This window comes from Dreissena polymorpha, chromosome 15, assembly GCF_020536995.1.
Source record: "Dreissena polymorpha isolate Duluth1 chromosome 15, UMN_Dpol_1.0, whole genome shotgun sequence".
Taxonomy (NCBI): domain Eukaryota; kingdom Metazoa; phylum Mollusca; class Bivalvia; order Myida; family Dreissenidae; genus Dreissena; species Dreissena polymorpha.
Window position 1 is genome coordinate 1945681 of NC_068369.1, and position 16761 is coordinate 1962441.

General features: G+C 38.3%; 1 protein-coding gene across 1 annotated transcript in view; it reads right to left on the bottom strand.

Annotated features, from left to right (window-relative positions):
• The window catches only part of LOC127860496 (helicase with zinc finger domain 2-like), a 268978-nt gene that overhangs the window by 160998 nt on the left and 91219 nt on the right, over positions 1–16761 (bottom strand). The gene's annotated exons all lie outside the window — the stretch shown is intronic.

Here is a 16761-nt window from a genome sequence, read left to right on the forward strand (position 1 = left end):
ACGTGTAGTCGTTACATACATTTATCACTTGTATAAGATTTTCATTTTACATGACACAGATTCATACTTGTGAAGGGCCTGCGCGCAAACCATTGCGCTTCCTTGAAGCCGGGATGAGCGAAGTCCGGATGAATTGCCGTCCGAAAGAAGAGGTCGCTGGTTCCACACTTTTTTACGCCAATAATGAACATGTATGGCAAACAGACCAATTTCTTCTTGTCGTACCAGCACGGGTTTTTGAATTTCGGATCAAATCTGATCTTGGGCTGAAAACACAAAAATAGGCGAATTACCAATGAATATTAAAGCTACTCGTTTAAATAATAATAGGCCGTAAACGTTCATATGGAACTACGAACAGCAGGTACAAAGTTTGATTTAATGCAAACACATAGACAGTTGTCAAAACCTAAAACAGAGATTCAACAAAAATTGAATCCTACGTGTTTTGAATATCGATTCGCAAAATTAACATAAGAACCCAGTACATTTCTCAAGATTTCCTGTAAATTAAAAAAAATAATAGAATGGCCTTAGTGCTTGAATCAGACAGGTTTGAGAATTGACCGGCCGTTGTATCGCAGACGAATACAGGACACAAATCTAACGTTTCCAAACGCATGACATATGAACGTCCATATCAGATCATGCATGCGGTAAATTTGTATACTCTCCAATCTCATAACAATTTTAGTTGCTTATAGATCTATGTATTACCTTAAATCACTTACAAAATTGAGAAAAGACTTCGAGCCGTTCATAAACTGACATGTTAAGGCGTAAAATATATAGATACCACTTACCCTACCGACCCTAAGTTGTATTGCCAACCCTAAACTTTGTGTATTTTGATTCGATTTGCAGATTTCGATCATTTTTGCTACGTTCGATAATACAAGTATTCATACTCGTAAAAGATTCCCTTAGTAAGAGAAAGAAGTTGCAAACGGTTTGGAAGAATTCTGTATTTGAACATCATTATAAGAATTTGAAACACATTGAGTTCAGTAAAAAATGTTTATGACAAAACGGTCTTACTGACAATTTAAAGAAGTAAAAATCCAGCTGCTGGAGCAGTATTGCATCCTCATTATATACAATTTGTTGGTCCTTTATTTAAGGCAAGTGACCAATGGCCTAAACAGTACAAACAGCACAATACAAAACAACATAAACACATATAAGAATAAAGCTGGGGTCACCGCCTTGGGACGGTCAATGCAAAGTATTGGGGGTTTAAACCGGTTTTAGAGCGCTCAACCTTACACTTGGCCCAGCAATATGCATGATACGTGTAAGTGTAAATAAAATTTAACCTCATAGCTTTGTAACTCAAATTAAACAATAATAAAAGGGAATTAAAACAAATTCAATTTAATTACCATTTAATTACTCAATGGTTGGAAAGAGACCAGAGCAACAGAGTTGCATCTTTTTTAGGAACGATGAAATGAAACTCATCTACATCCCTTCTTTTTAGAAAACCGTTAAAGAATATAGCATCATAACGTTAATATTTCTGATCATCATCGCGCAAATACAGGAAGAAGCAGCAATAATGGGTTTTAAAGATCCATATTACATTGCTTGGTTGTTTATGTGACTGCTAAAAAATGAAAAATAAATCAAACAAGAAACACCCGTAAGAGAGAAAATATTAATAAAATTTAACGCTTTAAACCAGATGACCTATGCATATAGACTAAAACAGTGAAAGTGTGAAACCTTCCAGGTTTTTTAATTTATTTAGAAACAAACAGCTTATTTTTGCCTAATTAAAAGGTGGCTACATGTATACACAAAACAGATTTTGTTCGTACCGACCATTATACTTGCACCCTACACATGTATTCTTGAAAGAATGCAATATAAATATAGCCCATGTATATGTGTATTCCATTGATACATTTTGAACAATTTGCATTGTGCTAATCCACATATAAGCTGAATATTTATTGTAATATTCTAGATATTTCAGAGCTTAAGTATTGTGTACTACACGCGTTGTAACATGTGGTTAAATAAAGGTTTTCATTCAATTTTCTTTTTAATATTTTCTCGCTCTGTTGCATGATCAGACTTACCGGCATGTGTCTGTTTTATTTTCAACAATAATTAAGTTCTTGTAATCTAATTATTTCATATACCAAAATATTTCTTATCTGACTGATAACACAATTTGAACTATTATAAGACATGTAATTGTATTTCATTAAATATTGCAGGCTACAGTGATCTTTCAATTTAAATTTATTTAATTGTATCTAATGCATCGTAACGATTTCGAAAAAAATAATTATGTAAACAAATATCGTTTTAAATAGTACATATAGTTGTTTTGTTGTTGTTGTTTTTTATTATAATAAATACGGATAAATAATTCATAAAGTATGCAATTTATGAAGATTTTAGTGTACGTTTTCTGTTTCCTAAATCGTTCAATACAATTTTTTAAAACATGTATATTTTCTCTTGAACTCAATTACATGTTTCTTACAAATTTCATAAGATCCATCTCTCCATATATCCACGAGACATTATGCAGAACGTAGGAACCATTCGAATCCATTACACCGTGTTTGTATGAAGTATGCTTACTATGGATGTCTTTATATGTGGTCAGATTTTTTGACCGCCCTTCGGTCAGCACTGAAACAATAACTTCATCATTCAGATGTTCATCTGCTTTTTTATCAGTGTGCGCATCTAAGCTGTCCTGGTCTTTTTCCCGCTTCATAATCACCACTTGTCTGTGATACAACACGATGAACACAGGGATAGCCAGTGCCGAAATGATCATGCACGCGATGAACTTTTTCAGTAACTTAACCAGATTCACCATGTTTTTTATTTGTCTTACTTGCACCTGAACTAGTCATCCGAATGTTTGTTTTCCATATGTTTTAACGCATCAAAAACATCAGAGCATTAATTATGTCCTTTCTTTTTTCAATAAAACATATTTATAAGCACTTAAGCGTGTAAGTGCTACATACGGTGTTTTTACTGCTATTGTCAGGTTTATGTGAGTTTTTATCGGATGAACGGATTAACGGCTCCTTTATGACATTGAACAATCAAATATGTAATCCCGGGATAATCTGTCACAAAGATCAATAATTATAACGATTATTAAGAGACGCTATTTCTTTAATCAATACCATGACAAAAACACATGTTTACTTGTTTCAACAGAAATTTGTGAGCTTTTATGTTTAACGATTTCATTATTATAATGTTCTGGGAACGATTTATTTTAATATAGATATCAACTATTTCTGAAATCAAAAGTAGGTCTTTCACTCGATCACGGAGTGTATATTGATAGGAGATGAATCGAGTATTTGACACTTACTGTAGTAAAATCAATCTTATGCAAAAACTATTCATCCGATTTTATTGGTTTATACGTTATCTTGTTGCTTATTAATTCCTCTTTCAAAAAAAATATAACTTTTAGTATATTCCCGTTGATATTAATGGATTTATAGCGAGTTAAACACTAGAAATACACATTTTATGTTTTAGCACCGCGCATTTTACTGTGTTGTGGCTGTCGATCTTTTACAATTAGCGTACAGCGAAGCGCCGAGGTGCGTGAAGTTGGCTCGCCGTTCGACGTTCGACATTAGTTCAACATTTAAATAACCGAATGTCGAGCTGGCTCGGCATTCCAGCTCGACATTCAGTTCGGCATAAGCATATAGTGTTGTATGCTTATTTTCGAATGTCGAGCTGGCTCGGCATTCCAGCTCGACATTCAGTTCGGCATTCGCATACAGTGTTGTATGCTTATTTTCGAATGTCGAGTTGGCTCGGCATTCCAGCTCGACATTCAGTTCGACATTCCGAGATAGTGTTGTACAATGTTGTTTGAATGTCGAGCTAACTCGGCATTCCAGCTCGACATTCAGTTCGGCAATCGCAGATAGTTTTTATGCTTATTTTTGAATGTCGAGCTGGCTAGGCATTCCAGCTCGACATTCAGTTCGGCAATCGCAAATAGTGTTGTATGCTTATTTTCGAATGTCGAGCTGGCTCGGCATTTCAGCTCGACATTCAGTTCGATATTCGGAGATAATGTTGTACAATAATTTCTGAATGTCGAGCTGGCTCGGAATTCCAGCTCGACATTCAGTTCGGCATTCGCAAATAGTGTTGTATGCTTATTTTTGAATGTCGAGCTGGCTCGGCATTCCAGCTCGACATTCAGTTCGATATTTGGATATAATGTTGTACAATACTTTTTGAATGTCGAGCTGGCTTGGCATTCCAGCTCGACATTCAGTTCGGCATTTGTATATAGTGTTGAACAATTTTTTTTGGAATGTCGAGCTGGCTCGGCATTCCAGCTCGACATTCAGTTCGACATTCGGATATAGTGTTGTAAAATTATTTTTGAATGACGAGCTGACTCGGCATTCCAGCTCGACATTCAGTTCGACATTCGGAGATAGTGTTGTACAATGTTTTTTGAATGTCGAGCTGGTTTGGCATTCCAGCTCGACATTCAGTTCGGCAATCGCATATAGTTTTGTATGCTTATTTTCGAATGACGAGCTGGCTTGGCATTCCAGCTCGTCATTCAGTTCGGCATTCGCATATAGCGTAGTATGCTTATTTGCGAATGTCGAGCTTGCTCGGCATTCCTGCTCGACACAGTTCGACATTCGGAGATAATGTTGTACAATAATTTTTGAATGACGAACTGGCTCGGCATTCCAGCTCGACATTCAGTTCGCCATTTGGAGAAAGTGTTGTACAATAATTTTTGAATGACGAGCTGGCTCGGCATTCCAGCTCGACATTCAGTTCGACATTCGGATATAGTGTTGTACAGTAATTTTTGAATGTCGAGCTGGCTCAGCATTCCAGCTCGACATTCAGTTCGGCATTCGCAAATAGTGTTGTATGCTTATTTTTGAATGTCGAGCTGGCTCGGCATTTCAGCTCGACATTCAGCTCCACATTCGGATATAGTGTTGTACAATAATTGTTGATTGTCGAGCTGGCTCGGTATTCCAGCTCGACATTTAAATCGGCATTCGCAAATAATATTGTATGCTTATTTTTGAATGTCGAGCTGGCTCGGCAATCCAGCTCGACATTCAGCTCGACATTCGGATATAATGTTGAACAATAATTTTTGAATGTCGAGCTGGCTCGGCATTCTAGCTCGACATTCAAATCGGCATTCGCAAATAGTGTTGTATGCTTATTTTTGAATGTCGAGCTAGCTCGGCATTCCAGCTCGACATTCAGCTCGACATTCGGATTTAGTGTTGTAAAATAATTTTTGAATGACGAGCTGGCTCGGCATTCCAGCTCGACATTCAGTTCGACATTCGGATATAGTGTTGTACAATAATTTTTTAATTACGAGTTGGTTCGGCATTTCAGCTCGACATTCAGTTCGACATTCCGAGATAGTGTTGTACAATAATTTTTGAATGTCGAGCTGGCTCGGTATTCCAGCTCGACATTTAAATCGGCATTCGCAAATAATGTTGTATGCTTATTTTTGAATGTCGAGCTGGCTCGGGAATCCAGCTCGACATTCAGCTCGACATTCGGATATAATGTTGAACAATAATTTTTGAATGTCGAGCTGGCTCGGCATTCCAGCTCGACATTCAAATCGGCATTCGCAAATAGTGTTGTATGCTTATTTTTGAATGTCGAGCTGGCTCGGCATTCCAGCTCGACATTCAGCTCGACATTCGGATTTAGTGTTGTAAAATAATTTTTGAATGACGAGCTGGCTCGGCATTCCAGCTCGACATTCAGTTCGACATTCGGATATAGTGTTGTACAATAATTTTTTAATTACGAGTTGGTTCGGCATTTCAGCTCGACATTCAGTTCGACATTCCGAGATAGTGTTGTACAATGTTGTTTGAATGTCGAGCTAACTCGGCATTCCATCTCGACATCCAGTTCGGCAATCGCATATAGTTTTTATGCTTAATTTTGAATGTCGAGCTGGCTAGGCATTCCAGCTCGACATTCAGTTCGGCATTCGCATATAGTGTTGTATGCCTATTTTCGAATATCGAGCTGGCTCGGCATTGCAGCTCGACATTCAGTTCGACATTCGGAGAAAGTGTTGTACAATTTGTTTGAATGTCGAGCTGGCTCGGTATTCTTGCTCGACATTCAGTTCGGCATTCGCAAATAGTGTTGTATGCTTATTTTTGAATGTCGAGCTGGCTCGGCATTCCAGCTCGACTTTCAGTTCGACATTCGGAAAAAGTGTTGTAAAATTATTTTTGAATGTTGAGCTGGCTCGGCATTCCAGCTCGACATTCAGTTTGGAATTCGCAAATAGTGTTGTATGTTTATTTTCGAATGTCGAGCTGGCTCGGCATTCCAGCTCGACATTCAGTTCGACATTTGGAGATAGTGTTAAGCAATACTTTTTGAATGTCGAGCTGGCTCGGCATTCCAGCTCGACATTCAGTTCGACATTCGGATATAGTGTTGTACAATAATTTTTGAATGAGGAGCTGGCTCGGCATTCCAGCTCGACATTGAGTTCGGCATTCGCATATAGTGTTGTATGCTTATTTTCAAATGTCGAGCTGGCTCGGCATTCCAGCTCGACATTCAGTTCGGCATTCGCTATAGTGTTGTATGCTTTCTTCGTATGTCGAGTTGGCTCGGCATTCCAGCTCGACATTCAGTTCGACATTCGGATATAGTAATGTACAATTTTTTTTTGAATGTCGAGCTGGCTCGGCATTCCAGCTCGACATTCAGTTCGACATTCGGATATAGTGTTGTATGCTTATTTTCGAATGTCGAGCTGGCTCGACATTTCAGCTCGATATTCAGTTCGGCATTCGCATATAGTGTTGTATACTTATTTTCGAATGTCGAGCTGGCTCGGCATTCCAGCTCGAAATTCAGTTCGACATTCGGATATAGTGTTGTAAATAATTTTTGAATGACGAGCTGGCTCGGCATTCCAGCTCGACATTCAGTTCGACATTCGGAGAAAGTGTTGTACAATGTTTTTTTGAATGTCGAGCTGGCTCGGCATTCCAGCTGGACATTCAGTTCGGCATTCGCATACAGTGATGTAAGATTATTTTCGAATGTCGAGCTGGCTCGGCATTCCAGCTCGACATTCAGTTCGACATTCGGATATAATTTTGTACAATTTTTTTTGAATGTCGAGCTTGCTCGGCATTTCAGGTCGACATTCAGTTCGGCATTCGCATATAGTGTTTAATGCTTATTTTCGAATGTCCAGCTGGCTCGGCATTCCAGCTCGACATTAAGTTCGGCATTCGCATATAGTTTTGTATGCTTATTTTCGGATGTCGAGCTGGCTCGGCATTCCAGCTCGACATTCAGTTCGGCATTCGGAGAAAGTGTTGTACAATAATTTTTGAATGACGAGCTGGCTCGGCATTCCAGCTCGACATTCAGTTCGACATTCGGATATAGTGTTGCACAATAATTTTTGAATGTCGAGCTGGCTCGGCATTCCAGCTCGATATTCAGTTCGGCATTCGCAAATAGTGTTGTATGCTTATTTTCGAATGTCGAGCTGGCTCGGCATTTCAGCTCGACATTCAGCTCGACATTCGGATATAGTGTTGTACAATAATTGTTGAATGTCGAGCTGGCTCGGTATTCCAGCTCGACATTTAAATCGGCATTCGCAAATAATGTTGTATGCTTATTTTTGAATGTCGAGCTGGCTCGGCATTCTAGCTCGACATTCAGCTCGACATTCGGATATAGTGTTGTACAATAATTTTTGAATGTCGAGCTGGCTCGGCATTCCAGCTCGACATTCAAATCGGCATTCGCAAATAGTGTTGAATGCTTATTTTTGAATGTCGAGCTGGCTCGGCATTCCAGCTCGACATTCAGCTCGACATTCGGATTTAGTGTTGTAAAATAATTTTTGAATGACGAGCTGTCTCGGCATTCCAGCTCGACATTCAGTTCGACATTCGGATAAAGTGTTGTACAATATTTTTTTAATTACGAGTTGGTTCGTCATTCCAGCTCGACATTCAGTTCGACATTCCGAGATAGTGTTGTACAATGTTGTTTGAATGTCGAGCTAACTCGGCATTCCAGCTCGACATTCAGTTCGGCAATCGCAGATAGTTTTTATGCTTATTTTTGAATGTCGAGCTGGCTAGGCATTCCAGCTCGACATTCAGTTCGGCATTCGCATATAGCGTTGTATGCCTATTTTCGAATGTCGAGCTGGGTCGGCATTCCAGCTCGACATTCAGTTCGACATTCGGAGAAAGTGTTGTACAATTTGTTTGAATGTCGAGCTGGCTCGGCATTCCTGCTCGACATTCAGTTCGGCATTCGCAAATAGTGTTGATTGCTTATTTTTGAATGTCGAGCTGGCTCGGCATTCCAGCTCGACATTCAGTTCGACATTCGGAAAAAGTGTTGTACGATAATTTTTGAATGTCGAGCTGGCTCGGCATTCCAGCTCGACATTCAGTTCGGCATTCGCAAATAGTGTTGTATGCTTATTTTCGAATGTCGAGCTGGCTCGGCATTCCAGCTCGACATTCAGTTCGGCATTCGCATAGTGTTGTATGCTTATTTTCGAATGTCGAGCTGGCTCGGCATTCCAGCTCGACATTCAGTTCGACATTCGGAGATAGTGTTGTGCAATACTTTTTGAATGTCGAGCTGGCTCGGCATTCCAGCTCGACATTCAGTTCGACATTCGGATATAGTGTTGTACAATAATTTTTGAATGAGGAGCTTGCTCGGCATTCCAACTAGACATTGAGTTCGGCATTCACATATAGTGTTGTATGCTTATTTTCAAATGTCGAGCTGGCTCGGCATTCCAGCTCGACATTCAGTTCGGCATTCGCTATAGTGTTGTATGCTTATTTTCAAATGTCGAGCTGGTTCGGCATGCCAGCTCGACATTCTGTTCGGCATTCGCATACAGTGTTGTATGCTTTATTCGTATGTCGAGCTGGCTCGACATTCCAGCTCGACATTCAGTTCGCCATTCGGATATAGTAATGTACAATTTTTTTTTGAATATCGAGCTGGCTCGGCATTCCAGCTCGACATTCAGTTCGGCATTCGGATATAGTGTTGTATGCTTATTTTCGAATGTCGAGCTGGCTCGATAATTCAGCTCGATATTCAGCTCGGCATTCGCATATAGTGTTGTATACATATTTTCGAATGTCGAGCTGGCTCGGCATTCCAGCTCGAAATTCAGTTCGACATTCGGATATAGTGTTGTAAATAATTTTTGAATGACGAGCTGGCTCGGCATTCCAGCTCGACATTCAGTTCGACATTCGGAGAAAGTGTTGTTCAATGTTTTTTTGAATGTCGAGCTGGCTCGGCATTCCAGCTCGACATTCAGTTCGGCATTCGCATACAGTGTTGTAAGCTTATTTTCGAATGTCGAGCTGGCTCGGCATTCCAGCTCGACATTCAGTTCGACATTCGGATATAATTTTGTACAATTTTTTTTTAATGTCGAGCTTGCTCGGCATTCCAGCTCGACATTCATTTCGGCATTCGCATATAGTGTTTAATGCTTATTTTCGAATGTCGAGCTGGCTCGGCATTCCAGCTCGACATTCAGTTCGGCATTCGAATATAGTGTTGTATGCCTATTTTTGGATGTCGAGCTGGCTCGGCATTCCAGCTCGACATTCAGTTCGGCATTCGCAAACAGTGTTGTATGCTTATTTTCGAATGTCGAGCTGGCTCGGCATTCCAGCTCGACATTCAATTCGACATTCGGATGTAGTGTTGTACAATTTTTTTTTGAATGTCGAGCTGGCTCGGCATTCCAGCGCGACATTCAGTTCGGCATTCGCAAATAGTGTTGTATGCTTATTTTCGACTGTCGAGCTGGCTCGGCATTCCAGCTCGACATTCAGTTCGGCATTCGCATATAGTGTTGTATGCTTATTTACGAATGTCGAGCTGGCTCACATTCCAGCTCGACATTCAGTTCGACATTTGGATATAGTGTTGTACAATAATTTTTGAATGACGAGCTGGCTCGGCATTCCAGCTCGACATTCAGTTCGACATTCGGATATAGTGTTGTACAATCATTTTTGAATGACGAGCTGGCTCGGCATTCCAGCTCGACATTCAGTTCGACATTCGGAGAAAGTGTTGTAGATTTTGTTTGAATGTCGAGCAGGCTCGGCATTCTTGCTTGACATTCAGTTCGGCATTCGCATACAGTGTTGAATGCTTATTTTTGAATGTCGAGCTGGCTCGGCATTCCAGCTCGACATTCAGGTCGACATTCGGAAATAGTGTTGTACAATAATTTTTGAATGTCTAGCTGGCTCGGCATTCCAGCTCGACATTCAGTTCGGCATTCGCAAATAGTGTTGTATGCTTATTTTCGAATGTCGAGCTGGCTCGGCATTCCAGCTCGACATTTAGTTCGGCATTCGCATATTATTGTATGCTTATTTTCGAATGTCGAGCTGGCTCGGCATTCCAGCTCGACATTCAGTTCGACATTCGGAGATAGTGTTGAGCAATACTTTTTGAATGTCGAGCTGGCTCGGCATTCCACCTCGACATTCAGTTCGACATTCGGATATAGTGTTGTCCAATAATTTTTGAATGACGAGCTGGCTCGGCATTCCAGCTCGACATTCAGTTCGGCATTCGCATATAGTGTTGTAAGCTTATTTTCGAATGTCGAGCTGGCTCGGCATTCCAGCTCGACATTCAGTTCGGCATTCGCATACAGTGTTGTATGCTTATTTTCGAATGTCGAGCTGGCTCGGCATTCCAGCTCGACATTCAGTTCGACATTCGGATATAGTAATGTACAATTTTTTGTTAATGTCGAGCTGGCTCGGCATTCCAGCTCGACATTCAGTTCGGAATTCAAAAATAGTGTTGTATGCTTATTTTCGAATGTCGAGCTGGCTCGGCATTCCAGCTCGACATTCAGTTCGGCATTTGCATATAGTGTTGTATGCTTATTTTCGAATGTCGAGCTGGCTCGTTATTCCAGCTCGACATTTATTTCGGCATTCTGATATAGTGTTGTACAATAATTTTTGAATGACGAGCTGGCTCGGCATTCCAGCTCGACATTCAGTTCGACATTCGGAGAAAGTGTTGTACAATGTTTTTTTGAATGTCGAGCAGGCTCGGCATTCCAGCTCGACATTCAGTTCGGCATTCGCATACAGTGTTGTATGCTTATTTTCGAATGTCGAGTTGGCTCGGAATTCCAGCTCGACATTCAGTTCGACATTCGGATATAATGTTGTACATTTTTTTTTGAATGTCGAACTTGCTCGGCATTCCAGTTCGACATTCAGTTTGGCATTCGCAAATAGTGTTTTATGCTTATTTTCGAATGTCGAGCTGGCTCGGCATTCCAGCTCGACATTCAGTTCGGCATTCGCATATAGTGTTGTATGCTTATTTTTGAATGTCGAGCTGGCTCGGCATTCCAGCTTTTCGAGAGAAACTGTAAAAAGCGCTTTTGCTTATATAAATCTGATTATTCAACGGGCATGGACTTTTTTCAACGACTTACTTTAGGAAGCAAGAGTTTTTTTAATCATATTTTACTTTTTCCTTCCATCTGAGAAAATGTTGCGATATTATATACCTGTGTTGACGATTAGATACAAACGATATTGTCTTCAAATGTGGAAGATGTGTGCACGGATTCAAAGTAAGTTAACACCTAAGGTGAGTTGGATATTTTGGAGAAAAAAATGTTCAAAAAACATACGCATCCAGAATACAAACTTCTCGCTTTCTAATTTCTCGCTTTTCGACGCCATAAAACATTTAGGAATATGAGAAAAACTGTATTTAAAGGGAATTTATTATTTACAGTTAAGCAAACTGACTTTTTTTCGAAAAAAAAAGTTGTAGATTTAAAGAAATAATGTATGTATTAATATTAAAGAAGCAAAAGAACTCCTTACATAGACGAATGAATAGTAAGCAGTAAAATCCGTAAAGTAATTAAACATTAAAAACGATTTGCATCGCTAGTTTGAAAATAGGTATAGAGTTTAAGATTATCAGTAAATAAAAAGGCCTGTGTTGCGCAGTGGTAGTCGCAGGTAAGGTCAACTTTTTAACTTATTTGTTTTGCTGTTACAATAATTAAAAACTATTCCAAATTGTATGCATGTACTTTTGTTTGAAAATATATTACATAAAAAATAAACATACACAATTCTGTGTATATTAAGTCTCTATGAAATTAAGGGACTTATACATATAAATGCAGTTATCATAACATGATATATCATTTTTTATTATCTCAACTAAAATGTTGACCGTTTTTGATAATTAAGTGTTGGATATCAATAAATATGGGCGTTGCGGGCTGCCTGCAAATTCAAAGAGTGGTGTCAATGTTTTACAGGGCTATGTCAGATTAATATTGTCACATCGCTGATCAGAAATCGGCCATATCAAAGCCATCAATGTCAGGGCTTGATGGAATGCAGTGACTAATATTCGACCAAACCGCGGCCATAAATCGGTCACGGATATGTTTTCGACGCGGCCTTTTTGTGGCAACTATATTCATGAATGATTAATCTCAATCGGTGGTAATATCATTTCGATGCACATCAAATGGGATCACGAGTATTTATTGTTTCGTTTTGTTTGCTCAATTATAATGACTTTTCTTAACGATGAAGGCTAATATATATATATCGTTGTTGTCTCAAAACATAGCTTATCTATGTGAACTTAATTGTAAATAATCAAAAACTTCCAAAACCCAGAAAAGAAATGCTGTCAACACCAATGCAAGCAGAAATCGTTAAAACAGATATATTAAAATGACACTTGTTTGCCCTTCTATTTGACCAATATATTTCTGTGGACAATTGAAGCGAACACCTATTTTCGCGCTGGGTATTTCCTGGGAATATTTGTGACTTGTTACGTTCTCAAGATGGTAGCTTATTGGATTTTATTCTTCACGAATATACAAAAATACAATAATCTGTTGCAGACATCATCCATTTCGCCAATTCTGCCTATTATATTGGCATCGAGTTAGAACTGCGACATAACGTTACAGATGAACACACATGAGACTATGAAATAATTACCCTAGGTTAGACAAATAAATAGAAAATGTATGTGATTGCATCGTCTTGCATCCCAATGCCTATATTTTTTTTCGGATAATTTATTATTAATTTTGTAAAAAAAAATTGACAAGTGAACATGACGCAGTCAACATGGAACATGAGTTTGCGCGTGACACGCGTCAAACAGCGACGTCTCGTCTGCAGTCACTTAACGTCTAAAGCACCTGGCGTGTAGATCAATACAGCCGTTTACATATATGAATTGAATAATTTCAAAAAATTAAAATAGACGATATCTGCAAAAATGCTGTTCTTAACAATTATTTTAAACACTAAGAAGGAGTTTGGTTATTTCTTTTTATTGTCTGACTGTCTAGAAATAGTTTCGTTCCAACTTTTCAGGTACGTACAAGAAAATATTGATTTACTAAATTTAATGTAACAATTAGAAATTCGTAAATAGAAGTTTAAATTGTGCACTTGCGCATTGTTTTATGTCGTAAGATTTCTTAGGAATGGCTCCCTGGTCTAAACAATGACACCATGTCAAAGTATTTCAAACCGAACATTTAAAATTACTTTGACATTACCTAGTCAGCACTAATAAGTTGACAAACTGTCATTTCAAATAATGCAAGTCAAGTCAGTGATTGGCCTAAAGATTTCATATTTAGATAGTGGTGACAATTATAGTATTTGTGTGTGGGTTTTTTTCAGAGTATTTTTCTGAGTATTATAATTAAACAATGTTTAAGTAATATTTGTCATAAATATGAAACGAATGATTTAGCAATGAAAAGCGCGGATATGACTCAAAGAAAAACCTCTGCTTATTCAAAAGAATATTGCTTTTTTAATATGTTTTCTGAACATAAGATTGTCAAGTATTAACACAAACCAAAAAGTGTACTTTGAATTGTCTAAGGAGAATATGTTTTGCATTCAAGATATATGCTATATACGTAATAAACTGCATCTAAAATTGCCCTTATTAATCAAGACGTTACGTGATGGGGCGATTTTCAAGACGTTTTGTGTTGAACATTACGTAACATCAACCGATACACCGGTGCGTTATTGTTGTTGTAATTAGGGCGTCTGTCATTCAGTTGTCAAAATTGTAAATACCTGACAAAACGATACTACCGTTGACGTATTGTTCCTACTAATTGATTAACGTGTGGATCGAGGAAGTAAATTTTTGAACTTAAATACCCCCCCCCCCCCCCCACACACACACGTTTTTATCATAACTACAGTTACAACATATTACATATTATCATATATATATTTGTATCATTCATACAGTTTCGATTTTTAAACGACATATTTTAACCATGTTTTGCTCTTGTTTATGTTATAAGAATGTCGCATATTCTTTTAATTCTGTTGATGCTGTTGATAGCTATGAAGGTGAAGATGAGCATCATGATAATGTTCCAAACAAACTTGTATTTGATAATGATTCTCACGCTGCTCTTGCTTCTGCTATGGATAATTATGACAATCATGATGATGCTAGAGATTATGATGATTCTGCTGCTGCTGTTGCGGATAATGGTTGTGATGGTTTTGATGGTGATTAAGAAGAGCATTATCAGCATCAGCATCACCGTCCGCGCTGTTGTATTCAGATATTCATCGTATAACAGTATAACAAAAAAACATAAATATGGGAAAAATGGGTTTAATGCATGTGCGTAAATTGTCGTCCCAGATTAGCCTGTGCAGTCCGAATATGCTAATCAGGGACAACATTATCCGTATAATCTGATACTTCCCTATCCGCATAATCTGATACTTCCCTATCCGCATAATATAATACTTCCCTATCCGCATAATCTGATACTTCCCTATCCGCATAATCTGATACTTCCCTATCCGCATAATCTGATACTTCCCTGCAGCAAAAAATTCAATTACATCGGAAATTGCCGTCCTTCATTTATCTGTACGAACAACACGGCACTTTACTTTCATGCGTTAAACCCCGTTTTCCCAGAGCGAGGATCATTTACTTTAATCCTTAGAAAACATAGCTTAACCCATTTATGCCTAGCGTCTAGATAAAAGGCCTTTGCAAACAGCGTAGACCCAGATGAGACGCCGCATGATGCGCCGTCTCATCAGAGTCTGCGCTGTTTGCTTAACGGAATTTCTGTTAAAAATATTCTAAATATAAAAATAAATATACTAGACATCCCTAATTTTGGAAATGAATTGATCCAATTTAGAAGGATGGGAGATTCCACTCGGCTTAAAGGGATCTTTTCACGGTTTGGTAAATTGACAAAATTGAAAAAAGTTGTTTCAGATTCGCAAATTTTCGTTTTAGTTATGATATTTGTGAGGAAACAGTATTACTGAACATTTACCATAGTCCAATATATCCATTATATGCATCTTTTGACAATTTGAAAACCTAAAAATTATAAAGCGTTGCAACGCGAAACGATTGAATAATTTGGAGAGTTCTGTTGTTGTCGTTTAAATTTTACGAAATTACGAAGATTGCTTATATAAGGTAGAAAATACATAATCTGTGTATACCTGGCGGAATAGCCGAGAGGGCTAATGCGTTTTTACTTCAGACTAACTCCAGGACTCCGGGGGTCATTGGTCCGACCCCTGGTACCGGCTACTTTTTTTCCTTTTTTAAATTTTATTCTTGATTTTTTAAAGGAGCTTTTAAGATCCAATGTTTACATTTATTAATATAAAGCATTTAATGACAAACGTCAAAATACAATGTATGCCAAAATCTGTGAAAAGGCCCCTTTAATGGGTTAAAACAAACTATGCCACCAAATGCCGAAACTACATGTATTTATGGTGAAAACTATCAAGCGAGCAATGGAATGTGTTTCCTTGTGAATGATAAGGATGTATTAGTGTCCAGCGTTAACATACGCAGAATATACATTAGCATCTACCACCTACACACCGAATGTTTTACATCCTCTAGTCATCTTTTGTTCAATAAGATACATCTATAAATCGTCACTTTTATTTTCTCGCCGATCCGTTATGTTGAACAAGTTGTATTCGCTGACATCCCAGCCAAACATTTTGGAACTGTTTTAAAGATGAGATCAAAGTTATAAAACACACTGTTCAAATGCCGTACGTACAAATTACAAAGTTATATAAGAGGCTGAAAAAAAAATGAAATCAAACAACGTGAAAAGTGCCATTCGTCTTTTTCTCGTATTATATTCACATTTCTAATTACCGTTAGTGTCATCAGTTGAGCAGTATTTGTTCGTTGCTTTATACATTTCATATTCTCATAAATTGATTTCTGCAAGTGTTGAGTTCTTTATTGACTGTTATCTAACTTTCAACCACGTATTTTGTCTTTTATTCTTCATCAATTTATACACTCTGTCAGTTTCATTGTTCTTATTTATTAGTTTGTATTAATGTATATAAAGCATCACTTCTGTAAGAACTGCTTTTGTGCTCAGCTTTGCCATTTATTTCAACGCACTTCTTGTTTCAACTTCTCATTTATTATAACGTATATATTTGTTAATCCAGGCTTTACTATATACACAAAACGGTACTATGTGGCTGCGAGCGCTGCTTCTGGTCTCGTGCTCATGTCACGTGACGTGGGGGTACAGCACGGGAGCGCCAACGCGTTCTTGTGGGGACATGACCCCGGGTCACGGAACCC